We start from the raw sequence: 24,515 nt of genomic DNA, 5'->3' as shown, positions 1-24,515 counted from the left end.
CGGTAGGCATCACTCCCATCTGCGATGCAGCTATACATTACCCAAGATAAACTGTATTCCTGGACAAGATAGTTTATCTATTACTCCGACTAGCACTTCCCTTCATTGGACTTTCCAACCTTACCTTATACAATGGAACGCTACTCCTCTCACACTGAATTCCCCATATCACCACCTTTTCTGGCAACATTCTTCCCAAACTACATAATTCCTCATCTCTTACAATTAAAGATTGACTAGCTACTGTATCTCTTAAAATTGTGACTTATTTACCTGCTCCTCCTGGTACACATGAGTAAACTTTACCCAGACAACTAAATTATTTAAATACATCTGGCACCTTCTTAACAATTACTTCCTTAACAGGCTGTACAATTGTTTGCACATCCTTCACTTCCCTTGGGCTTTCCTTTACCACTCTAACAAACCCCACCGTCTTATCCTGTTTTACCACATCAACCTTCTCAGTGCTTTTCTTCAACCATCAACACTGTGACTTTACATGGCCTAGTTTATTACAGTGAAAACATTTGAAACTTTTCAGTTCTTTTCCAACTTCCTGGATGTCTTTTTTAATCTGAGGTACTCTCTCTTTATTGTCTGCCATCAGATCACCTTTACCTTTACCACTTGAGTATTTCTCATGTCCCCAGTTTCTATCCCTCACCGGCTGAAACTGATGTCGGAAACCAATCTTTGATTTATGAACAAATTCATAATCATCTGCCGTTTCCGCTGCTAATCTCGCAGTTTTAACCCCCTGTTCTTCCACATGAGTTCTCACTACATCAGGAATTGAATTTTTAAACTCCTTCAAACGTATTATTTCTCTGAGAGCTTCATACGTTTGATCTATTTTCAAAGCCCTTATGCACCGATCAAAATTACTCTGTTTCAGCCTTTCAAACTCCATGTATGTTTGACCAAATTCTGTCCATAAATTTCTAAACCTTTGTCTGGAAGCTTCCGGCACTAGCTCATATGCACTCAAGATGGGTTTCTTCATCTCCTCATACGTTCCAGATACCTCCTCCGGGAGTGATGCAAACACTTCACTCGCTCTGCCTACCAGCTTTGTTTGAATCAGTAACACCCACATGTCCTGTGGCCATTTCATTTGTTTCGCTACCTTCGCAAATGAAATGAAAAAGGCTTCCACTTCCTTCTCGTCAACGGTTGGTAATGCTTGGACATATTTAAATAGATTCCCACCAAGCCTTCGACTATGACGCTCTTTCTCACTATCCTCATCGCTATCATCCAACTGTACGTTTCCCTTCACATCTGCCAATTTTTACAGATTGTCAAGTTTCATGGCCATTTTCTGAAGTTCAAACTCCCTATCTTTATCTTTTTCCCTGATCTGTATTTCCCTTTCCTTTTCTTTTTGTTCTGCTAGGGCTATTCTTGCTTTTCTTCTTTCTTCTCGCTCCCTTTCTTTTTCCTCTCTCTCTCTTTCTCTTTCTTTTTCCTCTCACTCTCTTTCTCTTCCTTTTTCCTTTCTCCCACTCTCGTATTCAAGCCGCTTTAATTCGTTCTCATGTTCCATTTGTTTCATTAGCAACTGAATTTTTGCCATTTCCAATGAGTCAAACTCTATCTCAGGCAACTTTAAATGCTTAACCACCGTCATAACTACCTCATCTTTTCGCATTTTGTCAGGTAGTGTTAACTGCAATGTTCTTGCCAAATCTAACAGTCTGCTTTTCGTTCCTGTCCGTAAAGTAGTACGTGTGACATTCTCCACATCCAAAAACTTCTGGGCCTCTGAAAGAGCCATGGTTCACAACACTCTCCCCACTTAAACTAAAATACCACATCGGAAAAGCAACAATCCTTCACTGTCTTTAAGTTCACAAAAGCCAATCCAATAGATAGACTTTTATCCCGGATGAGCCCCCAATTGTTATGGGCGAGGCGTTTTCAGAACCCCAAGATGTATCATGAAGTTCAACCAATCTCTCCCTTCAATGGATTTGTTGCTTTTCTTAGCATCTTAGCACATGGCTTGTTCCCTAAGTGTGGGATTACAATTATGGACACGTGGGTTTTTAAACACAAAAAACTGTTTATCCCATGAACTCAACTTAACATCTTAAATAAACATTGGATCTCTTAACACCCCTTACTTCAAAGATCACTCAGAAAATATTGCAATGGTAAATAATTCCTTAAAATGTGCCTTCAAACTTCCAAGCGACTTAACACCTTTAAACAGAATCACATCAGGCTAAAGGCTTTCCAATTATGAATTTAAATCTCCCAAATAATCCAGAGATCGTCCTTTATGTCAGAGGACCAGATCCCTGCAAACACAGACGCTCCCAAGCTCTTTTCAAACTTGCAGCTCTCTGGAAACACACAGACACACACAAGCTGCTTTTAAACTGAAACTAAAAACCTACAAAATAGCTGACCTAAAGCCCAGCTCCAACCACTCTCTGACATCACTGTTTTCTTCAATGTACATTGCTTAAATGTCCATGTCTTGAAGGTAAAGTCACATAACAGTACACTATGCAACCATGTGATTTATCTACCTTCTGTATCTGATTCGTCATTGTTTGCGATACGACTTACCACAGTGGTATCATCCACAAACTTATAGATTGAGTTGGAGGTAAATCCTGCCACACAGGATTTCCCTCCATATTCAGCGGGTCCGTTCATGACAAGACTGAAGAACGATCACTCGTCTATCCAATCAGTGAGGTTTGCCTCACTGTGAGACAAGATTAACAGAGAGAAAACCAGATGAATTAGTTTCAGATCACACGGCTATAATAGAACTGAATCATGAAAACCCCGCCTTCTCACAATTCCCGTTCCAGCCTCCCGGGACAGGCGCCGGAATGTGGCGAGTCGGGCTTTTCACAGTAACTTCATTGAAGCCGACTTGTGACAATAAGCGATTATTATTATTATTATTGCTCCTCGCCTGAGGTATGGTGATCCTCAGGTTAAATCACCACCAGTCAGATCTTACCCTCAAAGGGCCGATGGTGATCAGGGACTTAATTTACTTTAGAACTGGATCAATGTATGACATTTCCAGGATGTGACTTCCCTCAGATTGGCCAAATGATTGACAGCCGGGAAATTAACGACCATTGAGGAGCTACTGCTACTTGAGGCTTGGTTGGTATGTTGGTTTTAAAGATTCATCATGAAATGTAGAGAGAAAAAGCCGGGAAAGTGGACATGAGGATTATCATGAAATCATTAAAATGTAAAAGGAGGCCATTCTGCCAATCGACTCTGCAACGATATTCTGAAAGAGCCCCTGTGTCCCCATCCCATCCCTGTAACACTACCCACCTTTCTGAAGACTAAGGGGCAATTTAGCATGGACACTCCACCTACCCCGCACACATTTGGACTGTGCGAGGAAATCGCAGCACCCGGAGGAAACCCACACAGACAGGGAGAGAAAGTGCAAACTCCACACAGTCAGTGACCAAAGGCTGGAATTGAACCCGGATCGCAGGCGCTGTGAGGTAGCCACTGTGACAACGTGCCACCGTATGAGGTCATAACACGTCATTTTCTCAGGTCAAGCATGATCTCATTGAAATACGGAGCATATTCGATGGGCTGAATGGCCTACTTCTGCTCCAACGTCTTATACCCTGATATTGTGTAAATGTGGACCGGGTCTTGTGTAAAACTCTTGTTAAACCAACACAGACACCGCGTGTCGACTGCATCTGATTATCTGGCGCAGAGAAGGTGAGTGTGGAACACGTGTCGTACCCATCAAACTCTGCTACTCACCTGACTGAGATTTGTTCTGTATCTGTAAATCACAGGTAGTGTTCGCGAGTGGAGGGAACACTTTGCACCTCAGTCTCTGGAACAGTTTGTGAGAGCAGGATTCCTTCATTATGAGTCAATATCTGGTACTGTATGTGAGGGCGGGATTCAGTTTCTATCAAACATTGGTACTGAATGTCACTGTTGAAATCTTTCTGTATCTATCAATCACAATTACTGTTTGGGAAAAGTGAGATTAATGCGTAACATCAGCACGGCTGTGACAGACAGAGAAAGACACACAGAAAAGCAGGAAGAGACTATCAGGCCGCACACACAATGACACAGAAAAGGTGCCGAGATGGAGAAAAAGGTGATTTAGGAAAATGTGTTTTCTGCTGCACACAGAGAGGCCCTGCTTGTAAATGTATATCCTGCTGTGTAACTGTTCTCCCTGCTGTGTAACTGTGCTCGATGCTGTGTAACCGTGCTCTCTGCTGTGTAACTGTGCTCACTGCTGTGTAACTGTGCCTGCTGCTGTGTAACTGAGCTCTCCGCTGTGTAACTGAGCTCTCTGCTATGTAACTGAGCTCCCTGCTGTGTAACAGTGCTCTTTGCTGTGTACACGTGCTCTCTGCTTTGTAACTGTGCTCTCTGCTGCGTAACTGTGCCTGCTGCTGTGTAACTGAGCTCTCCGCTGTGTAACTGAGCTCTCTGCTATGTAAGTGAGCTCCCTGCTGTGTAACTGTGCTCTCTGCTGTGTAACTGTGCTCTCTGCTGTGTAACTGTGCTCTCTGCTGCGTAACTCTGCCTGCTGCTGTGTAACTAAGCTCTCTGCTGTGTAACTGTGCTCTCTGTTATGTAACTAAGCTATCTGCTGTATAACCGTGCTCGCTGTTGTGTAACTGAGCTCTCTGCTATGTAACTGAGCTCTCTGCTGTGCAACCGTGCTCTCTGCTTTGTAACTGTGCTCTCTGCTGTGTAACTGTGCTCACTGCTGTGTAACTGTGCCTGCTGCTGTGTAACTGATCTCTCCGCTGTGTAACTGAGCTCTCTGCTATGTAACTGAGCTCCCTGCTGTGTAACTGTGCTCTCTGCTGTGTAACTGTGCTCTCTGCTGTGTAACTGTGCTCTCTGCTGCGTAACTCTGCCTGCTGCTGTGTAACTAAGCTCTCTGCTGTGTAACTGAGCTCTCTGTTATGTAACTGAGCTATCTGCTGTGTAACCGCGCTCGCTGTTGTGTAACTGAGCTCTCTGCTATGTAACTGAGCTCTCTGCTGTGCAACCATGCTCTCTGCTTTGTAACTGTGCTCTCTGCTGTGTAACCGGGCTCTCTGCTGTGTAACCGTGCTCGCTGCTGTGTAACCGTGCTCTCTGCTGTGTAACTGTGCTCTCTGCTGTTACTGTGCTCTCTGCTTTGTAACTGTGCTCTCTGCTGTGTAACTGGGCTCTCTGCTGTGTAACTGAGCTCTCTGCTGTGTAACCTTGCTCCCTGCTGTGTAACTGTGCTCTCTGCTGTGTAACCGTGCTCTCTCCTACATAACTGAGCTCTCTGCTGTGTAACTGTGCTCTCTGCTGTGTAACTGAGCTCTCTGCTGTGTAACAGTGCTCTCAGCTGTGTAACTGAACTCTCTGCTGTGTAACTGAGCTCTCTGCTGTGTAACTGAGCTCTCTGCTCTGTAACCGTGCTCGCTGCTGTGTAACTGTGCTCTCTGCTGTGTAACCTTGCTCTCTGCTGTGGAACCGTGTTCTCTGCTGTGTAACCGTGCTCTCTGCTTTGTAACTGTGCTCTCTGCTGTGTAACCGGGCTCTCTGCTGTGTAACTGAGCTCTCTGCTGTCTAACTGAGCTCTCAGCTGTGTAACTGAGCTCATTGCTTTGTAACCGTGCTCTCGGCTGAGTAACTGAGCTCTCTGCTGTGTAACTGAGCTCTCTGCATTGTAACCGTGCTCTCTGCGGTGTAACTGAGCTCTCTGCTGTGTAACTGAGCTCTCTGCGGTGTAAACGTGCTCGCTGCTGTGTAACTGAGCTCTCAGCTGTGTAACAGAGCTCTCTGCTTTGTAACCGTGCTCTCTTCTGAGTAACTGAGCTCTCTTTTGTGTAACTGAGCTCTCTGCTGTGTAACCGTGCTCGCTGCTGTGTAACTGTGCTCTCTGCTGTGTAACCTTGCTCTCTGCTGTGTAACTGCGCTCTCTGCTGTGTAACCGTGCTCTCTGCTGTGTAAACGTTCTCTCTGCTATGTAACTGTGCTCTCTGCTGTGTAACTGAACTCTCTGCTATGCAACTGAGCTCTCTGCTGTGTAACTGTGCTCTCTGCTGTGTAACTGAGCTCTCTGCTGTGTAACTGAGCTCGCTGCTGTGTAACTGAGCTCTCTGCTGTGTAACCGTGTTCACTGCTGTGTAACTGTGCTCTCTGCTGTGTATCCTTGCTCTCTGCTGTGTAACTGTACTCTCTGCTGTGTAACCGTGCTCTCTGCTGTGTAACCGTGCTCTCTGCTATGTAACTGTGCTCTCTGCTGTGTAACTGGGCTCTCTGCAGTGTAATTGTGCTCTCTGCTGTGTAACTGAGCTCTCTGCTGTGTAACTGTGCTCTCTGCTGTGTAACCGTGCTGTCTGCTGTGTAACTGTACTCTCTGCTGTGTAACTGTGCTCTCTTCTGTGTAACTGAGCTTTCTGCTGTGTAATTGTGCTCACTGCTGTGTAACTGTGCTCTCTGCTGTGTAACTGTGCTCTCTGCTGTGTAACTGTGCTCTCTGCTGTGTAAATGTGCTCTCTGCTGTGTAACCTTGATCTCTGCTGTGTAACTGTGCTCTCTGCTGTGTAACTGTGCTCTCTGCTGTGTAACCGTGCTGGCTGCTGTGTAAATGTGTTCTCTGTTGTGTAACCTTGCTTTCTGCTATGTAACTGCACACTCTGCTGTGTAACGGGGCTCTCTGCTGTGTAACTGTGCTCTCTGCTGTGTAACTGTGCTCTCTGTTGTGTAACTGAGCTTTCTGCTGTGTAACTGTGCTCTCTGCTGTGTAACTGTGCTCTCTGCTGTGTAAATGTGCTCTCTGCTGTGTAACCGTGCTGTCTGCTGTGTAACTGTGCTCTCTGCTGTGTAACTGAGCTCCCTGCTGTATAACTGTGCTCTCTGCTGTGCACTGTGCTCTCGGCTGTGTAACCGTGCTCTCTGCTGTGTAACTGTGCTCTCTGCTGTGTAACTGTGCTCTCTGCTGTGTAACTGTGCTCTCTGCTGTGTAACCGTTCTGTCTGCTGTGTAACTCTGCACTCTGCTGTGTAACAGATCTCTCTGCTGTGTAACTGAGGTCTTTGCTGTTTACCGTGCTCCCTGCTGTGTAACGCTACTCTCTGCTGTGTAACTGTGCTCTCTGCTGTGTAACAGAGCTCTCTGCTGTGTAACTGAGGTCTTTGCTGTTTAACCGTGCTCTCTGCTGTGTAACCTTGCTCTCTGCTGTGTAACCGTGCTCTCTGCTGTGTAACTGTGCTCTCTGCTGTGTAACTGAGCTCTCTGCTGTGTAACTGAGCTCTCTGATGAGTAACCGCGCTCTCTGCTATGTATCTGTGCGCTCTGCTGTGTAACTGAGCTCTCTGCTATGTAACTGAGCTCTCTGCTGTGTAACTATGGTCTCTGCTGTGTAACTGAGCTCTCTGCTGTGTAACTGTGCTCTCTGCTGTGTAACCGTGGTCTCTGCTTTGTAACTGTGCTATCTGCTGTGTAACCTGGCTCTCTGCTGTGTAACTGAGCTCTCTGCTGTGTAACTGAGCTCTCTGCTGTGTAACTGAGCTCTCTGCTTTGTAACCGTGCTCTCTGCGGTGTAACTGAGCTCTCTGCGGTGTAACTGAGCTCTCTGCTGTGTAACTGATCTCTCTGCTGTGTAACTGTGCTCTCTGCTGTGTAACTGAGCTGTCTGCTGTGTAATTGTGCTCTCTGCTGTGTAACTGAGCTCTCTGCTGTGTAACTGTGCTCTCTGCTGTGTAACCGTGCTGTCTGCTGTGTAACTGTGCTCTCTGCTGTGTAATTGTGCTCTCTGCTGTGTAACTGAGCTCTCTGCTGTGTAACTGTGCTCTCTGCTGTGTAACCGCGCTGTCTGTTGTGTAACTGAGCTCTCTGCTGTGTAACTGTGCTTTCTGCTGTGTAATTGTGCTCACTGCTGTGTAACTGTGCTCTCTGCTGTGTAACTGTGCTCTCTGCTGTGTAACTGTGCTCTCTGCTGTGGAAATGTGCTCTATGCTGTGTAACCTTGATCTCTGCTGTGTAACTGTGCTCCCTGCTGTGTAACTGTGCTCTCGGTTGTGTAACCGTGCTGGCTGCTGCGTAAATGTGCTCTCTGCTGTGTAACCTTGTTCTCTGCTGTGTAACTGTGCTCTCTGCTGTGTAACTGTGCTCTCTGCTGTGCATCTGCGCTCTCTGCTATGTAACTGTGCTCTCTGCTGTGTAACTGTGCTCTCTGCTGTGTAACTGTGCTCTCTGCTGTGTAACTGAGCTCTCTGCTATGTAACTGAGCTCTGTGCTGTGTAACTGTGCTCTCTGCTGTGTAACTGAGCTCTCTGCTGTGTAACTGAGCTCTCTGCTGTGTTACTGAGCTCTCTGCTGTTTAACCGTGCTCGCTGCTGTGTAACTGTGCTTTCTGCTGTGTAACCTTGCTCTCTGCTGTGTAACTGTGCTCTCTGCTGTGTAACCGTGCTCTCTGCTGTGTAACCGTGCTCTCTGCTATGTTATGTAACTGTGCTCTCTGCTGTGTAACTGAGCTCTCTGCTGTGTAATTGTGCTCTCTGCTGTGTAACTGAGCTCTCTACTGTGTAACTGAGCTCTCTGCTGTGTAACTGTGCTCTCTGCAGTGTTACCGTGCTCTCTGCTGTGTAACCGTGCTCTCTGCTATGTAACTGTGCTCTCTGCTGTGTAAAAGTGCTCTCTGCTGTGTAACTGAGCTTTCTGCTGTGTAATTGTGCTCACTGCTGTGTAACTGTGCTCTCTGCTGTGCAACTGTGCTCTCTGCTGTGTAACCGTGCTCTCTGCTGTGTAACCGGGCTCTCTGCTATGTAACTGTGCTCTCTGCTGTGTAACTGAGCTCTCTGCTGTGTAATTGTGCTCTCTGCTGTGTAACTGAGCTCTCTGCTGTGTAACTGAGCTCTCTGCTGTGTAACTGAGCTCTCAGCTGTGTAACTGAGCTCTCTGCTTTGTAACCGTGATCTCTGCTGTGTAACTGAGCTCTCTGCTGTGTAACTGTGCTCTCTGCTGTGTAACTGTGCACTCTGCTGTGTAAATGTGCTCTATGCTGTGAAACCTTGACCTCTGCTATGTAACTGAGCTCTCTGCTGTGTAACTGTGCTCTCTGCTGTGTAACCTTGCTCTCTGCTGTGTAACTGTGCTCTCTGCTGTGGAACCGTGCTCGCTGCTGTGTAACCGTGCTCTCTGCTATGTAACTGAGCTCTCTGCTGTGTAACCGTGCTCGCTGCTGTGTAACTGTGCTCTCTGATGTGTAACCTTGCTCTCTGCTGTGTAACTGTGCTCTCTGCTGTGTAACCGTGCTCTCTGCTGTGTAAGTGAGCTCTCTGCTATGTAACTGAGCTCTCTGCTGTGTAACTGTGCTCTCTGCTGTGTAACTGAGCTCTCTGCTGTGTAACTGAGCTCTCTGCTGTGTAACTGAGCTCTCTGCTGTGTAACCGTGCTCGCTGCTGTGTAACTGTGCTCTCTGCTGTGTAACCTTGCTCTCTGCTGTGTAACTGTGCTCTCTGCTGTGTACCGTGCTCTCTGCTGTGTAACTGTGCTCACTGCTGTGTAACTGTGCACCCTGCTGTTTAACTGAGCTCTCTGCTGTGTAACTGTGCACTCTGCTGTGTAACAGAGCTCTCTGCTGTGTAACTCTGCACCCTGCTGTGTAACAAAGCTCTCTGCTGTGTAACTGTGCACCCTGCTGTGTAACTGTGCTCTCTGTCATGGAACCGTGACTCTGCCGGTGACAGAACTTCACTGTGGTTGTGCTAATCATTCCCTGTTGTGTAAATGTGTTCCCAGTTGTGGAAATATGATCCGTCTGAAGCAGAACCTTTCTCCGCCATTACTGAGACTAAATTTCAATTCTAGATTTATTAAATCTTGTCACGAAAGGTAAGTTCAGGCCTCTGGATTCCCAGTCCAGCGACATAACCTTGTGTTCCTGTTATCAAATCAGTTCGTTCAGCTCAACATTCTCAATACTGTGAAGGCGTGGCGCCAAATCTAATGGTTTTTTTTTCCCACGCAGATTCAATCCCTACTCACAGAAAGACTGGGACACCGTTCATCGCATTACTGCAATCCCGCGTGTCTGGTTTTACAATGCTTTCTATAGAACGAATTGGCAGTGCAGATATAAGCTGCGATGGCCGAGTGGTTAAGGCGTTGGACTCGAAATCCAATGGGGTTTCCCCGCGTAGGTTCGAACCCTACTCGCAGCGAAATAATGGTAATGTTGGAGCCATTTGTTCGAAAAATGCGGTGTCGTTTTCATCATTCAATGTTTTCTGATGAAATGTCATTACATAAGAATCTTCTTGTGCCCTGAAGCTGTGTTTCTCATTCTGCTTTCGCTCTGAATTTTCTGATTTGTCAGGACAAGATCACCACTTCAGTAACGTTCATATTAACTTCATCAGGAACCAGAATTGTGAAAATTCACAAAGCAATGTGAAATTTATTTTTGTCACATCTTTTGCCAGAATTTATCATATATCAGAATTTTTAATGTCTCTTATTGTGAAACTGACCAGCCGAACTGAAAGTTCTAAATAAAGCAGCGCAACAAATTGAAGGCTTGTCAACAGCCGGGAAGGGAGCAATGCTCCCCATATACCGTCCCTGCTGACTCACCATGGCCCAACTATTGTTTATCTTCACTTTGCATTTGCTTGAGAAACTGTTTTTAATCATTCTTACAATGTTTATGTTATTTCACTCCAATTTAAGAATGTTCCGAAAGTGTCCGTGTCGCACGGCTCCCGTTCAGCCAGGAGATGGCACCAGTCCACAATAAATGTATTTATTTCTGATGTTCTGTGTGTAACAACAATCGCTTATTGTCACAAGTCGGCTTCAGTGAAGTTACTGTGAAAAGCCACGTTCCGGCGCCTGTTTCGGCAGGCCGTACGGTACCATTACATAGGACTCTTACTGCAGCCTGAGACCTCAACTCGTCCTTGTGTCCCGATGCTGCCGTTTGTAACCTGCTTAAATCATCACTTTTATTAATTAGTCATCATTTTGTAAGTAACCTAGGTGCTAATTTCACCAGGTACCAGGAGTGTCCATAACACAGTTTGTAAACTGAAATGTACTTGTCTCATTTTTCTGGCCCGGATAACCCAGCTGTTTACTATTGTTTCTAACTGAGAACTCATGTGTTCAAAAAACATTTGTACTGAAAAAGAATGAAGCTGGATTTTAAGAAAGAAGCGCACGAATGAAGATTATTTTGTGTATTGTATTTGAGGAGTGTCCAAATTTAAAATGCTCATGAATGAAAGTGTCTTTGCCGAACGCCTCCCGTTCAGCCAGGAGATGGCACCAGTCCACAATAAATGTATTTATGCAGTTTATTTCCAATGTTATGAATCATTACATAGGGCTCTTACTCTGGCCTGAGAGCTTACCTTGTCTCTGTGTCCTGAGGCTGCCATCTTCACCCTGTTTAAGCAATCATAGAATACTTCTTGTGCAGAAAGAGGACATTCGGCCCATCGAGTCTGCACTGATCACCCCAAGGAGCACCCAACCTACGGCCCATACCCACGTAAACGTTTGGACACTAAGGGCCAATTTAACATGGCCAATCCATCTAAACTGGACATCTTCGGACAGTGGAGGAAACTCACGCAGACACGGGAAGAACGTGCAAGACTGTAACCCAAGGCTGGAATTGACCGCGAGCCCCTGAGTGTTAACCACGGTGACACCCAAAAGCCGACTCTGGTGGGATTTGAACCTACCGCCTCATGGCCACGAATTGCATGTTTTTGTATTAGTTGTCATAATGTAAGCCATGATGTGGGGATGCCGGTGTTGGACTTGGGTGGGCTCAGTAAGAAGTCTTACAGCACCAGGTTTAAGTCCAACAGGTTTCTTTCGATTCACCTGAGGAAGGAGCTGCGCTCCGAAAGCTAGTGATTCGAAAGAAACCTGTTGGACTTTAACCTAGTGTTGTAAGACTTCTTATCACAATGCAAATACATCAGTTGCTGATCTCATCAGGCTCCAGGAGTGTCCGTAAACTGAATGTTGCTTGTGTCATTTTACTGACGCGATTAACCCAACTTTTCACTCTTGTCTCTATTTACGATTTGTTATTGTTTACTAATATTACTTACATTTATTATTACTGTTATTATTATTTACATTGTGTATTTATGCATGTCTTATGTTTTACATGTAAGAACCGATCTGTCTGGGCTGTATGTAGAACAATACTTTTCACTGTACCTCGGTCCACGTATTATGGGCCAGGGTTTAGAGAACCCCAAAGTATATCACGGAGTTCACCTGACCCACAACTTTAAACACATTTTGGTTATGGGGAGCACAAGGGCCCATTTTACAGGTGTGATGCAACAGAGATCTAAAGTATGTTTAAAACAAAAGTATTTTAATTACATGAATCCAGTTAACATTTTATAAACACACAGTAAACAGTATATCAACTACAAATCCTGACCACTCCCCAAAAGATACAGGACTCTATAGACAACCCTTGATAACTTTCCAAACACCATCTGGCCTTTGCTTGCGAAATCCGACCAACTGTCCTGGCTTGAAACAATTCACACCTCTTTAACCTGGGGTTACCCCTCTCTCTGGCTCTGTAAAGACTTAATTACCTGCAAATGCTCGCATTTAAAGTCTTGCATCTTTGACTTTGTCTATATAAATGTTTCTGGAACCTACCTCTCCATTCAGCTGGGGAAGGAGCAGCGCTCCGAGAGCTAGTGATTTGAAACAAACCTGTTGGACTTTAATTTGGTGTTGTAAGACTTCTTGCTGTATGTGAGAAGGGATAGAATCTCCGTGAAAAAAGACCATTGGATTTGGAGTCCAACCCTTGAACTATTCGAAAATCTCAGCTCCCTAAACGCACTGTTCGACTGATTAAATTGTTGGTGTAACAATATCAGTTACAGATATTCCAGAAATTCATGTTTTTTTAAAAAACATTGCGGTCAGTTGGGCGCAGTTGGTGAAGAAGTGCAGTATTGACTGCGGTGCATTATCTAACCAATCAGAAAAGGTACCAGCTTACACCTGACTAAAGTTAACCAGCTCCCATGCCTTTCAATTCCAGATTTATTAAATCAGTGAATTTAACTGTCACCAGAGGGCGTGTTGGGATTTATTCTCTGTCCCAAAGATTAGTTCGGGCCGCAGGTTTCCCAATCCAGTGTCTTAACCTTTCACCCCAGTTAACAAAAACCGTCCATTCAGCTCATTACTAAACATCTTCCTGAGTAGATTAGAATTCCCGCCACAGAATCTTATTGAACCGATTGACACAAAACATTTTGTTCTGGATGGAGCTTCGATTGTTTATCCAGATCAAACAGAAATTGTGGATTCCTTAGGATCTAAGCAGAGTACCAAGATGAGAGACAATTGAATGAACAAAATAGCAACAAAATAGATTCTGAGACAAGTCGGGAAATGTTTCGACGGAATCGCGGAACTTTGAGCTGAGGAAGGAAAACCAGCAATGTAATTTCTGTTTGAAACGGCCGCGGCAGGACTCGAACCTGCAGTTTTCTGATATTGTCAGTAGATTCACCTTACCCGTTAGGCCACGCAGCCACCTGCTGCGTTGAGATAACTGATGTTAACATCATGTGAGAAAATACTGTGACTAGACGTGTTTCATTTCTGTGTTTTGATGATCCGCTGATTCCCAGATTCCATAAAATACAAGGGAAAGCTCCAGCTGCCGGACATTGTCATTTTCGACGTCGAAAACTCCTTTCACCCTGTGAGCCGTGAAGATTCATGGAGCAACATCCACAAACTCGGCTGCTTCCGGACATGTGTCACATCCTCTGCCTGCTCCACAATCACATACAGTCAGTGATCCTCACCAAGTGAACGAACACAAACTCCCCTCAATAAAAACTGCAGAGAAACAAAGGGTGCGTCATTGCACCAATTCACTTTTCCATTTTCCTCACTTCAATATTGTACCTGTCACCCAGCAACTTCCCCACAGGCCTGGAGAAAATCAAAGGAAGGACAGGAAATTGTTCACACTCCAACCATCTTCATTGGAAAGACAAACTCGATCTTCAGTCATTGAGCTCTAGGCTGTAGGTAATGTTTGTGTGGGTGCTGATTCGGAAACTTAGCCCAGGTCACTGCAGTTATGGATTTGATATCATTTGCGCTGGGAGTTTCTGATAGTGCATCGTGTGTCAGGATGGCCGAGCGGGTCTAAGGCCAGTTCGCAGTTCAGGTCGCAGTCTCCTCTGGAGGCGAGGATTGAAATCCCACCCCTGACATTGGCTGTTCCCCCGCGAGGGTCATCCAACCCCGCGGGATCTCTCACCTGGAAACACAAGGGGAGCAGATACAGAGAAACAGCGACCACCTGCAAGTTCCACTCCGAGACACACACCATCCTGGGAAATATATCACCCTTTCTGTGGCTGGCTCACAATCCCGGAACTCCCTCCCTAACAGCACTGTGTGTGTACATACACCACATGGACTTGCAGCGGCTCAAGAATCACGTCACCGCCAAATTCTCAAGGGTAATTAATTTTGGACAATAGTTGTTGACGGATTCAGCGACACCCACATCCCGTCAAATAACTTTTAAAATATTTTGGTAACCGAGTCCCCTGAACTCAGCTCAGAAAGTTCACAAATCACAAAGCAAATTACCTCAAATGTTGATCATCATAAATAATAAACACAGGAAATGCTGGAAATGCTCAGAATTAAACAGTATCTGTGGGGAGAAAACTAGAAGCAGCGTTCCAGCTCTGTGACTGGATCATTTCCTTCTCCCTCAGTGTGAAATCCTGGACTCAGCTGATAAACAGCAAGATGCCAATCACCAGTCATCAGTATCAGAAACAATGAACCTTTAGGATAGCGAGGCCGAGCGGTCTGAGGAGATGGGTTTAGGTTTCAGTCTCTCCGAGGATGCGGGTGGAAATCCAACCGCTGCCAACATTTGTAGGAAAAGCGGCTAAGGTGGGAAATGGAAATAAAAATGAACGATGTTGCAAAACTCTTGCTCTTATCCCAAAAGATCTTTCCGTTACTGACATTGTTGTGTCCTGTGTAAGTCGAGCTGAACTGATTTGGTGCCGCTTGTTCTCACCTTGCAGCCCGTCAGTCTCTGTATCCCAGGGACCATTTATGACATCATCAAAAACGCCCTCCCCTGCTCTCCCCATTCACCAGACTGAAGGGACAATCCCCTCCGCGACCGCTGCTCCACCGCCAATATCCACTCACTTTCTATCTGCACCTTTCTTTGCAAGTGCAGGAGATGCAACTCCTGCCTTTTTACCCCCTCCCTCCTCATTATCCAAGGGCCCAAAACACTCATCCCAAGTGAACCAGTGAGACACTTGTGCTTTTCAGTTTAATCTCCTGTATCATAGATTATGATCGAATTTACAGTGCAGAAGGAGGCCATTCGCCCCCATCGGTATTTGCTGCCACAATTTGGTCTCATCTACTTCAACAGGTCAGATTACAGACTGTGACCGCTTTGATAAATCTCTGTTCAATCCACAATCATGTCTTTGATTTTCCTGCCACTTGTCATTTCAATTCTCCACCTCTCCCACTCTCACCTTTCTGTCGTTGGTCATCCGTGTTCCAATGGAGATTAACGGGAACTCGAGTAAAACCACCTCAACATTTAAGTAGTCACCCACAGAACTCCGTCCTCAACATCGAGCTCAGTAATTTTAGGTTATGTTTTGTTTGGTGTGTTTCTTGCCCGTCCCTTTTTTTTTTTGCTTCTAATTGCATTCATTCATTTTGCACTTGGACGGCGGAGAGACAGCTGGAGATTTTTCTAGAATGAATTGTAGAGCTCAAGGCTCAGACAGCGGAAGACGCGGCAGCCATTGATGGAACAATGAAAAGTGCAAATGAGCAAGAGGACAGGGATGGGTTCAGAAAGAGAAAGGGAAATGTCTGGGACTGGACCCGGAACTCCAGTCTGGTAAGTGAGAAATCTACCCCTGAACCGCGAATGTTCACACAGCCGCTCATTCCAAGTGTCCAGTCGGAAACCTGTCTGAAGGAACATGCAGTCTGATAGAGCGCCTGTGATAATCCTCCACTGTCTGATCTAAAGCTGCAACATGAGCTGTTCATCACAGCTGTGATAAACGTGTTGGTGTTAGCATTCAGTGGTGTCGATTCACATCATCCTTGTTTGGAGCTGCCTGTGAGGAACAAACTTCCCGCTGATATGTCTGCCCGGTTTGCAATCTGTCTGAGGAGGGAACAGACTGACTCTGGTCAGCAGCTTGCAAAGATTTTATTTTTGTCGAGAATGGGATTTCTTCTGTGATGTTGTTCTGATGGGAAAGGGGAGAGTGACTGGAGTCGCCTTTCAGAAGGGAGTTCGGGGTGGCAGTTTCACTCACCTGGGGACATTGATAAACTTGTTGCTGATTTATTCAAACCTTGCCTAAAAAGCGACTCGGGTGGGATTCGAACCCACAACCTTTGAATGTCTCACCACGACAGCGACGAGAAGTCCAACGCGCTATCCGTTGCGCCACAGAGCCACACCTGCAGCGTTTTCCCATCCCCATATGAGGATTTCTGTAGTTGTCCAACAGGCAGTTCAAAAGTTCAGTAATTCGCACAGTGACGACATTTCAAAACTACTTCATTGTCTGGGAATGTTTTGGGCCGTCCTGTGGTTGTGAAAAGCGCTACAGAAATTCTAGTAAAACTCCGAAAGCACACAGCCAGGTTGGTGCAAAGGGAGGACATGTAGCAGACAAGGAGTGAGGCGATTTATTTTTGTAGGAAGAACAGAAGTAGACAATATAAAATAAAGTGTCTATTTACAAAAAAGAGTGCAGGAACAGCGGGACATGTGTCCAAATCATTGAAGGTGACAGGGCAGGCTGTAAGAGTCGTTTATAAATAAAACAGTGTCATGACTTTATTAACAGCGGCACAGAGTACAAGATGACAGAGGGGTCATCTCTCCCTTTTCAGCTCCTGACTGCAGAGGCTTTTCTTGTGAAACCGTTTATTGGAAAACCTCTTTCCCTGGAGGGAGGCGGGAGTTTGGAACTCGCTGCCTGAAAGGTTGGTGGAGCAGAGCCCCTCATAATATCTAAGAAGTGTTTAGATGGGCATTTGCGATCCCAGGGTACACGAGGCGATGATCCAAGTGCTGGGAAATGGGATGAGAATGGTTCGGTGGTTGTTTCTGACCGGCACAGATGCGATGGGCTGAAGGGCCATTTCTCTGCTGTCTGATTCGATGACTTTATGAATGAAATGCAGCATGTGTTTGCAGCTGTCTCTGTTTATATCCTGTTGTATTCACAGGAACAAACAAACTGGGCTGGTCGTTGAGCACCTCGAGACTGTTCTGCCCTACATTTAGATTGAGTAAGGGCTCCGTGTATTTTAACTCCAGCTCCCTGACTGGATTTCAGAAACCCTCCACAAACGGCAGTCTTATTGAATAATACAGATCCTAGAGATGGATAATCAGCGATAATCACAGCCAGAGAGACCTGCAATAACCCTCAGAGCAGGAAAGACAACTCATTGTCCTTTGGCCCAACAGCAAAATACTGCGGATGCCGCAAATCTGAAACCAAGACAGAAAATGCTGCAAATATTCAGCTGACACGGCAGCTTCTGTGGAGAGAGGAACAGGTCGTTCCAATGAAGGGTCAGGATCTGAAATGTTAACTATTTCTCTTGTTAGTGATACCACAGATTCGTAAAATATTTCAAGCATTCCGGTTTGTTCAGCTAAACATCCTCACACTCTGTAGCTTAGATCAATCCCAGCAGGGTGTCACTGCGTTTGACCTGACCTGTGTGATTGAACACTTCCTCCATAAAGTCACAGAGTCATAGATGTTTACAGCATGGAAACAGGTCCTTCGGCCCAGCTTGTCCATGTTGCCCAGTTTCTATCACCAAGTTAGTCCCACTTGCCCACATTTGATCCATGTCCCTCTATATTCACCCTGCCCAGGTAAATTTGATTTGATCAAATTAGCATTTGATAAGGTTCCCCATGGTAGGCTTATGGAGAAAGTAAGGAGGCATGGGATAGTGGGAAATTTGGCCAGTTAGATAACGAACTGGCTAACTGATAGAAGTCAGAGAGTGCTGGTGGATGGCAAATATTCAGCCTGGATCCCAGTTACCAGTGGCGTACCGCTGGGTCCTCTGCTGTTTGTGATTTTCATTAATGACTTGGATGAGGGAGTTGAAGGGTGGGTCAGTAAATTTGCAGACGATACGAAGATTGGTGGAGTTGTGGATAGTGAGGAGGGCTGTTGTCGGCTGCAAAGAGACATAGATAGGATGCAGAGCTGGGCTGAGAAGTCGCAGATGGAGTTTAACCCTGAAAAGTGTGAGGTTGTCCATTTTGGAAGGACAAATATGAATGCGGAATACAGGGTTAACGGTAGATTTCTTGGCAATGTGGAGGAGAAGAGAGATCTTGGGGTCTATGTTTATACATCTTTGAAAGTTGCCACTCAAGTGGATAGAGCTGTGAAGAAGGCCTATGGTGTGCTCGCGTTCATTAACAGAGGGATTGAATTTAAGAGCCGTGAGGTGATGATGCAGCTGTACAAAACTTTGGTAAGGCCACAGTTGGAGTACTGTGTACAGTTCTGGTCGCCTCATTTTAGGAAGGATGTGGAAGCTTTGGAAAAGGTGCAAAGAAGATTTACCAGGATGTTGCCTGGAATGGAGAGTAGGTCTTACGAGGAAAGGTTGAGGGTGCTAGGCCTTTTCTCATTAGAACGGAGAAGGATGAGGGGCGACTTGATAGAGGTTTATAAGATGATCAGGGGAACACATAGAGTAGACAGTCAGAGACATTTTCCCCGGGTGGAACAAACCATTACAAGGGGACATAAATTTAAGGTGAAAGGTGGAAGATATAGGAGGGATATCAGAGGTAGGTTCTTTACCCAGAGAGTAGTGGGGGCATGGAATCACTGCCTGTGGAAGTAGTTGAGTCGGAACCATTAGGGACCTTGAAGCAGCTATTGGATAGGTACATGGATTACGGTACAATGATATAGTGTAGATTTATTTGTTCTTAAGGGCAGCACGGTAGCATTGTGGATAGCACAATTGCTTCACAGCTCCAGGTTCCCAGGTTCGATTCCGGCTTGGGTCACTGTCTGTGCGGAGTCTGCACGTCCTCCCCGTGTCTGCGTGGATTCCCTCCGGGTGCTCCGGTTTCCTCCCACAGTCCAAAGATGTGCAGGTTAGGTGAATTGGCCAATGATAAATTGCCCTTAATGTTCAAAATTGCCCTTGGTGTTGGTTGGAGGTGTTGAGTTTGGGTAGGGTGCTCTTTCCAGGAGCCGGTGCAGACTCAAAGGGCCGAATGGCCTCCTTCTGCACTGTAAATACAATGATAATCTATGATTAATCTAGGACAAAGGTTCGGCACAACATCGTGTGTTCTGTGCTGTATGTTCTATGTAAATATCTCACTGTATTTTAAAGGAAAACATTGTACCGATTCTACACTGCCTCTGGCAGCCCATTTCGGATGCTCACCACCCTCCGCATGAAAGCAAATCCTCTCTGGTCTCTTTTGCATCTCTCCCCTCTCACCTCAAACCTATGCCCTTTAGGCTCCTCTACCTTTGGGAACATATGTTGACAATCTGCCTGATCTATGCTCCTCATTATTTTATAGACCTCTATCAGTTCACCTCGAAGCCTCCGACGCTCCAGGGAAAAAATCCAAGCCTGTCCAGTCTCTCCTTATAACCCAGAGGACCAAGTCCTGGTAGCATCCTCGTAAATCTCTTCGGCACTCTTTCTAGTTTACCAATATACTTCCCATAATAGGGTGACTAGAACTGAATATCGTATTTCATGTGTGCTCTTACCAATGTATTGTACAACTTCTAATAAGACGTCCCGACTCCTTTATTCAATATCCTGATCAATAAAACCGAACATGCTGAATGGCTTCTTCACCACCCTGTCCACCTGCGACTCTACTTACAAGGAGCTCCGAACTTGTACCCCTAGATCTCTTTGTTCTGTAATTCTCCCCAAAGAATACAACAGCGCAAAATCTGTCTTTGTTCCAGAATTGCAGGTTTAACTTGTCCTTCACTTTCCAGTGGATAATTTACAGACATTTTAACACAAGGACTGAATTCAGTCCAATGGTTAATGCTTTCGACTAGAAATCAGCTGGATTTTTCCCTTTGACTTCAGTCCTGCTCCCAGAGAATCTGTTCAGTCGTTAAAATAATGTTTTCTTTTGAATCCTTTATTTCCACCGAATGTTGACGCTGAAATTCCTCACAGTTCTCTCCATTGTTATCTACTCTGCAGGTATTGACTGCACCGTCTATTTGAGACATGCTCACAGGGCTGTGAGAGAGGCTTTCTTTCAGGTTTTAGGCCTCTTTTGGTCATTAAACAAAAACCGGATATCTGCAGAGGAACTCGGAATACCAAACCTCTCTTCCCAGGATGAACTTAGTCAGGGGACAAAATGTTGTTTGAATACAGAATAAAAGGTTTGAGGATTTGGGGTGAGATTCCTGGAGATTTGGGAAGAGAGCGATGTTGTGGAGCATTGTGACAATAGCAGGATACGAGTTTGGGAGATTACCCAGTCTGTGTGGGGGGCTGGGGGAAGGAAATTGTCTTGCCTTCCCACCCAAGTTGAATGTTGGGGTTGAGGTGGTGATCAGATTCCGTGCGGAGGGTGAAATCCTTTCACTGAATTTCACGTTTACAGCTCAGGTCCTCGAGGAATCGCTGCTGTATTCCCAGGAGGTGGTGGTCTCATTCTTAAAGCAAAAAACTTCAATCCAGGACCGGTTTGTCAATAAGAACAAGCTGGAGGATTGTGATGATAGAAACTGTTCAGCACTGATTCACTTTATTCATTGTTGTGTCCTGGAATAAACAAGTGGATTGTAGCTGTCCATTAAAAACGCAAATAGAATTCGGAAGTTTCTGGCCAGTAACTTCACAATGTCCACTATTACATCACTCAGCATCCTCAGCTGCATCACATCTGGTCCACATGACATGTCACCATTACCTACAGCCAGTCTTTCTCATTCCTCTTTGACATAAGTTTTATACAAAAGAAAACAATTACGAATGGTCGATGAGGAAAGTGAGCACTTTTATTGAAGGGAGTTTAAAGAAACCTTTGTGATAAAGAAGTGGGATTAAGGAAATGAAAGTAACAATAAGTGGAATGAAGGCACGGGTTGTTCCTGGACTGACTGTAGAATTTGCTGTTTATTTGTTCAATAGAGATTTCAGGCCAATTGTATTTGATGTCATTAAGGAGATTAACATTGAAGGAAGCATGTCGTTGTCTATAATATGTGATTACCTCCTTTTATCAAAATTGCTCTGATAGATGGGATTCAAAGAATTGGAGTCATATGGCATTCCTGTGGATTGTTAGATCCTTGCGAGGGTTCAAACAAATCCTTTGGAAAACCGCCAAGACGGAGGAGATTGTGCAGTGGAGATTGACTGGAGTGGTATCAGTGGTGAAGAGTGTGCTTCCGGAAGATGTATGTCCAATATTGCAAACCAGGCTGCACATTCAGAACCTTCTTACCAACTTCTCATCGATGAAAAGGATGCACTGGTGAAAATCTTCCATGAATCCTTAAATTCTGGAAAATCGCAGCGTGTTTACTTCAGACAGGCATCATAATGAGCGCAGGCTGGTAGTGCCGGAGAGCCTGTTCCCGTGCTGTACTGTTCTTTATGGAAAACTGCCAACATAACACCCTTATTCGAAAAGGGAGGGAGACAGAAACAGATAACTAAATGCTAGTTAGCATAATATCTGTCATGTGGAAACTGTTAGAGTCCATTCTAAAGGTTATAATAGCAGAACATTTAGCAATATATAACATAATGAAACAGATTCAGCATGGCTTCAAGAAGGGCACATCATGCATGACAATCTGTTCTAATTATTTGAAGTGGTAATGTTCAGGATAAATAAAGGGGAATCCTGCCTCCAGCTGCCTCCCTACCTCCAGCTCCCTCCATCTGCTTCTCTCACAATATCACCCATTGTGTCACTCACCTCTTTTCCCCCCTCTCACCCTTCCTCGCTTTTCCTATCCGCCCTCTATCTCTAATCCATTTCCCTTTCTCTGGGATCTGCCTTGTCTCCAGGCTCCCACTGACCCCGGGTTCGGGGACTCTCAGGCCGGCCAGGGCTCTTTAACCGGCTCCATTCACAGGAAAAAAGACTTCAGTTTGCACAATATCATCCGCTCTCTCTGAAACCCCCAAACTGAAATTCAGACTCACCGTGAAGGTGAAGACTGCGAGGGCGGCATGGCGGCACAGTGGTTAGCACTGCTGCCTCACGGCGCCGAGGTGCCAGGTTCGATCCCGGCAATGGGTCACTCGCCGTGTCGAGTTTGCACATTCTCCCGTGTTTGCGTGAGTTTCGTCCCCTGAATCCTATGATGTGCAAGCGAGGTGGATTGGCCACGCTAAATTGCCCCTTAATTGGGAAAAATGAATTGGGTACTGTAAATTGTTTAAAAACAAGGTGAAGACTGCGGGTCCCTCTCCTGCTGTTTAACACAGATCACTACAACTGGGCACAGTGAGCAGAAAGAAATTCGTGTTGTTTGTGTACATTTCACTCCAATTTGAAACGCTCCTGAATGAAAGTGTCTGTGTCACACGGCCCCCGTTCAGCCAGGAGATTGCACCAGTCCACAATAAATGTATTTAAGCAATTTATTTCTGATGTTCTGTGTGTCATTACATAGGACCCTTACTCTGATCTGAGACCTTACCTTGTCCTTGTGCCCTGATGCTGCACTTTTCATCCTGTTTCGGTAATAACTTTTTACTGGTATTAATTATGTAACTTACTTAGTGATTAATTTATTCAGACACTAGGAGTTTTTTAAGCTCATTTTGTAGACGGAACTTTGCGTGGTTCGTATTTCTGGCCCGTTTAACCCACCTATTTACTATTGCTTCAGACTGAGAACTTAGTTATTAATGTTGAAGATTGTCGTTAATTTAAACTATGTTTCCACTCAAAACAAATTGATGCTGGTTGTTAGATATGAAACCCATGGGTGATGAGAAAAATTGGTGAAATTTATTTGAGGAGTGTCCACTCCTTTTCTGTCCTGACCTGCGATATTTAATTAAATAATTCACCACTGTGATGGATAGGAACTGAACCTGGGACATGCTGGGACAGTCACCACTATACCACCACCTGTCCCCGGGCTATGCCACCCGCTCTGTATTTATAGAACGAATACACAAACAATGAAGCGGGGGAATGTATTAAATCAGAGATTGGATATTCTTGTAACCAATATAGCTGTAATGGGAATCTTTCATTTTCCGATAGATCGGGATGAGCTGGGTCGCTCAGTCAGAAATCAGATATCTGGGGATTTAAATGTGATTACTGCAATGATAATATTTAAACATGTTAATGTTATTTTGCTCCAATTGAAGCGTGTCACGAATACATTACCTTGTTGCACAACTTGCTTTCAGCCAGGAGATGGCAGCAGTGCGCAATAGTTTGGGTCTCCTGTTTGTGTCCACAGATCTAGATAGGAATGGAGCTGCTGCTGCCCGGGGAGCTGCCAAGCAAGAGGCACAGATATTGACCAACTGCACCCGCTCCAAATAGATTCCCCAAATTACTGAACAAATCAAAACAAGCACAAATCATATTTGAAGAAACTATGACAGTGACTCTGAAAACAATACACCAACACCTCTGAAATAATCGATTTGCTGTAACTAATAAAAGATGAACTGTTTCAATATCAGCCGTAGTTCCTTACCAGTTCTCAGACAGGCACCGACTGGTTAGAAGTTTGCTTCACTTTTCAAGGTCCGGCTCAATAAAATCAATCACAGGCCCATGATCTGCTTTCCTCCTGTTCTCAGACACATCCACTTTGTACAAGGGCGCACTAACTGCTTTTCAGAGTAAGAGTCAGACTGCAATCACCTCGTTCTCTCTCGATCCCTTTATCTCAGAGCCACCTCACAACCAGGAATGGAACTTCTCACAGAGCCAAGAATGGAATCGGTTGTCGATTCTTCCACTGATTCAGGACCGTCCATCACCAGGACGTATTCGTCCAAAAGAGTTGGGATGAAATAGGGCTGAGTTTCACTGTATCCAATCAGTCCCCGGAGAAGCACAAAAACAGTGAGTGAGGGAGAGAGAAAGAAACAAAGAATCAGATAGAGAGATAAAATATGTTCCATTTCTACCACGATCTTTTGACACAAATACATTCAGCTGAATGAAAGCAAACCACGTTTCCATTCGCTGCCGTTGCTGCTCCTCCTTCCAAACGTTGCAGGAAACGTTATTATTTATTGATTGTTGTTTTGAGTGCGGGCTTCTTTATATTTCGTTCAGTTTCCCCCAAAAATGTTAAATATCTGACTGAACACGAACCGTTCATTTACAAACATTCCGATTCGTTCTCGAGTCAGTGGCTTGTGCGGGGAGTTTACCAAATATTTCGAATCACAGT

The 24,515-nt window shown here is 45.1% G+C and overlaps 2 non-coding genes across 2 annotated transcripts; one reads left to right on the top strand and one right to left on the bottom strand.

Annotated features, from left to right (window-relative positions):
• Positions 1-10,111: 10,111 nt before the first annotated feature.
• Positions 10,112-10,193, top strand: trnas-cga (transfer RNA serine (anticodon CGA)). Its single transcript has one exon. It is a non-coding gene; the product is annotated as a tRNA-Ser (tRNA).
• A 6,238-nt stretch (positions 10,194-16,431) lies between these two features.
• trnar-ucu (transfer RNA arginine (anticodon UCU)) lies at positions 16,432-16,523 on the bottom strand. The gene is given in 2 exon segments: positions 16,432-16,467; positions 16,487-16,523. It is a non-coding gene; the product is annotated as a tRNA-Arg (tRNA).
• Positions 16,524-24,515: the final 7,992 nt, after the last annotated feature.

The sequence above is a fragment of the Scyliorhinus torazame genome, chromosome 24 (genome assembly GCF_047496885.1).
Source record: "Scyliorhinus torazame isolate Kashiwa2021f chromosome 24, sScyTor2.1, whole genome shotgun sequence".
NCBI lineage: Eukaryota > Metazoa > Chordata > Chondrichthyes > Carcharhiniformes > Scyliorhinidae > Scyliorhinus > Scyliorhinus torazame.
Note: the sequence above shows the minus strand (reverse complement) of the source record. Positions and strands in the feature narration are given on the sequence as shown.